Genomic DNA, 4,040 nt, shown 5'->3' with positions numbered 1-4,040 from the left:
TCCAATATGAAATATTAAGCACGATCTTGTACACACAAGATGCCGTTTAAGTTTTAAAAAAAAGATTCTCTGCGATTTTGTGAAAAGGAGTTGGAGACCATAGAGCATCTCTTAGTGTACCGAAAGTGTGTATGTTTTGGGATGATTTAAAGGTTGTTCTTAATTCTTTAAATATAACTGTTAGGTTTGATATCAAGGATGTCCTTTTTGGGATTTTAGATACCTAAAGGTTAATATAACAGTTCTAGTCAACAACATCCTTCTTGAAAGTAAATATTTTATTTAACGCTGTAATTAAATAAGGGCTCTTTATGTTTAAGACTGTTAGTCGACAAAATTAAGAAAAGAAAACGTTTCAAACCGAACGTTTTATCGCGAATAAAAACAACAAAATCCATTTCCACGACAAAAAATGGAAACCTTTACTACCTTTAAAACAACAGTAGCTCTTATCTGAAACCTCGTTTTTTTAAGATGCCCTTAAGTACTCTTTATTTTGTTTTAGTTGAATAAGGTATGTGATCCTTGTAGTGTAGTGCAGTGAAGTTTTCTTTGTAGTTTGTAATTAAGGTAATTGTTGTAAATTTTGTAATGTTTGTACGTATCGACCTGCATGTTCTTGTACTATCTCGTCGTTGGCATTGGCTTTTGTCCGAGCGTCAATTTCTTCTAACGATCTTCTCTTCTTTGATGGCCTCGGAAGTGGCTTAGCAGGCCAATCTTTGCATAAAATTTGCGAGGGCAGAGAGGGCATGGGAGGGTGGGCGGGGGCCAAGGGGCTGCGAGGCAGCGTTTTAGTTCTTCACGTTTCTCCACGGCTTTGCGTCTCCATTCCGCTTCAAACATGGCAGACTCGGTGGAAATAGATTTAAACAATTTTATTTCACCATTTTCTCCTTAGTTTTAGCTTTGATTTTGAAAATATATCGAACAGCGAAAACTGTCTTTGACCATATTTCAAAGCAACTCGAATTTCATCAAAAATTCTCCGCTACGTCGTCTCGTTGTTTGTAACTGTGGTTAAACACGGTCTTTTGTGTTTGACATGTTACATCTAATCAAAGTAGTGCTACTCTTGGGGTTTCTTCTACGTAGAGCATATGGAAAATTCCCGGACAAGGCGGACGTTATATCCTGTGCAGTCCTGTCCTTACTATCCTGATATTCCTAACACTGTTACTTTTTCATTTGAGTGTCCACAATTAGTTATTTAAGCTGAATACTCCTATACTTAGAAATAAAGTTCACTCATACATTCTCTCTAAGGTGACTAGGAACCTATTGGTTGCTACAGCAGCGTGTTCCCCTAGAGACGCTTTCGCTCTGCCGAGATTATTTGACGAAAAAGTTAGTGCTAAGGGCCCTGAGGCAATTTTCAACTACTGCAAAGGAAAAGCTGAAGAGCTTGGCTAGAAGAGTTTTTTGAGCAGACAAAGGGGTAGACATAAGGGTTGCTTGTCAGGAGATGACGCCAAGACTACTTATAACAAGCACGGGGAGTTCAAGCTGTGCGAGTTTAGTAACAGGACCGGCAATGGTTTGGGAAAGACCTTCAACGGAGATGTGTTTGTTTCCGAATTGGCCTGAGGTTAGCTGATAAAATTAGTAGCACACGTCTTCATTCATGTCAACCTTTTTCTCGTAAAAGTAGGTTCTTAAAGTTTAAATAATTCCATACGCACTATAAAAGGCCGGTTGATGATCCCGGTGAACGGAGTAGCGTAGCTTTATGTTGTGTACCTGTTACTGTCACGGTGACTCTGTGCTACTGGGATATATTCCCGTACCTGCTAATTGTCAGGGCAGCCGAAAAAATGCTGGGGATTAACTTGCCATGGACTAGGATCCGGTCCAAAAATACTTCTGCACTGATGGGCCAGGCCATCTCGTTACATAATTCCAAAGACTGTAGCTTACTCTCCTTTAACTTGACAGCCATAAGGTCTCCATTTTTGGCTACTCGTGCCTCGCCCTTGGACCATGAATGAAGAAAATCACTTGCTCCATACCTCACAGTAACTACTTTGGGTCGGGCAACAGCTCTCGTAAGGTCTCACATGAACGGCTCAATACCTTTTGAGAGAACATCTCTCTCCATTGTATGCCTTGCTCACAACTATATTAACTCATATATCATTTTTTGGAAGTCATGTTTTGTTTCACACCCCCCTCACTCAAAGCCCACAAGCCTCCCATCCTTCCACAGCCCCACCATCATCAAACAAAAATAAGAAACCTGCAATGCAAGCTATGTTGCAAGTGATTATCAGGCGACACAAAACTCTCCCTATTACCTCTTTACACAAGCCAGACGAGCTCAGCCCAGTAGTAATCCTAGGGTGGGAGCCTTTGGAGGAAATGTTAGAGTGGTCCTTGTCAGACCATTTCGGGGGTTGAGATCTAAAATTATCACGCTAGTGTTATCTGATTGCTATTTTGGGCGTATAAGCCAGAACAAACATTATATATGTGTTACCCGTCAAGAAAGAAGATACTCAACGCAATCTTCCAAAAGCATTTTAACAGAATGAGACAAATCGAGAAAAAATCCATTGATGTTTTTGTTTATAGGTGACATCAAGAGTAATGAGAAAAGGCGTAAAAAAGCTAACGAAATTAATGAAGGTGTTGTTTTATTAAAATGTGCGTGCAAACAAGCTCTCAAGAATGCGGGGAACGATTTGAAATTTTTAAAAGCAACCGCATTACACCTTTGTTTTATTACTACACTCCCGTGCTGGTGGGGTAGGTAAGGGGTAGAGAGGAGGAGTTCTCCTGTAAAAAAGGTGGACAATATAGATAGAGGGAGCCGTCGAAAATTTTAAACAGGACCTCACTCACAGCACTAGCTGAATCTTGTTTGATTTAAAATCATTTATTAGAATGGTAATTATTTCTTTTGCAGAGTCTTTTTCTTGGGCTGGACTTGCAATAGTAATTCTCGCCTTAATCAGAGATCATCTTCGAGACAGATGACACCAGCGACGCAAGAAAAGGTAAAGTCTGCATACGAGACAAGTAGCCCATCAGACTGGAACTAATCCCGGCTTCGATAACATGAAGCGACTGGGAGTATTTCCACTCCCCCCTGGATGGTATGCTAGCCCATCGCAGGGTTACCCCGTAGCATTGAGTTCGCCGGTACCCATTACTATGCCTAGGTGGAGAGAAACACTGTGAGAGTAAAGTGTCTTGCCCAAGAACACAACGAAATGCCCCCGGCTAGGGCTCGAACCTGGACCGCTCGACCAGAGACGAGCGTAGTAACCATGAGGCCACCGCGCTTCCCGCGAGGCAAGATAAGATGAAATTGCTGAAACACCGATCTGTTCACGCATTAAGGTAATTTCAAAATTCATATATAGCTAGCGCACCAGCCCTTGTCAAGCAACATACAAAAAAGCGTAAAGATGACTCTCACGAGAACATGAAATAGGTAAGACAAGAGAAAAACTGAAGTAGAATTTTCTTGAAGTGTGTGTAGGAACAAGGACTGAACATTAGAGAGGCCATGACAACCCCTCCAGACCTAGAAGAAGTTAGAACAAGTTCTAAATTCACTGGCAGTAAGGCTGTAGCCAGAAAATTGAGGAATGAATGAGGCAATGTTGTGACAAAAAAAAATTGACTGAGGCAGTGTCCATCGTTATATTCTTTTCCTAGCTATTTAAAGTATTTATGATGACTAGAAGCAAGAAAACAGAAAAAAACGAGATAGATCCATGGTACATGACTCTTTTGCTAGAACCTCTTGTTTGTCGAGATATTCGTATACTAGAAGAGTTATGACCCTATCAGATCAGTCGATATTTGGAATGCAAATTAAATCGTAACACTAGAGTTTATTTTTCAAACGGCCAAAAAGTAGACAAAACGTATGTACTTCTAACCTCGTTCCCAGGGTCTCTAACCTTCAGTCATATAATGAATAAGGTAACTCTATCCTGGCCGTTTTATAACTCTAACTGGGTCGTCAATTAACATAGGTGTTCCCTCCCCCCTCCGACCCCCTTTAGGAATTCTATTGGACCGGGATCTTC

The sequence above is a fragment of the Orbicella faveolata genome, unplaced genomic scaffold (genome assembly GCF_042242905.1).
Source record: "Orbicella faveolata isolate gen_17 unplaced genomic scaffold, um_ofav_v1 contig_2, whole genome shotgun sequence".
Taxonomy (NCBI): domain Eukaryota; kingdom Metazoa; phylum Cnidaria; class Anthozoa; order Scleractinia; family Merulinidae; genus Orbicella; species Orbicella faveolata.
This window is presented reverse-complemented; position numbering follows the sequence as displayed.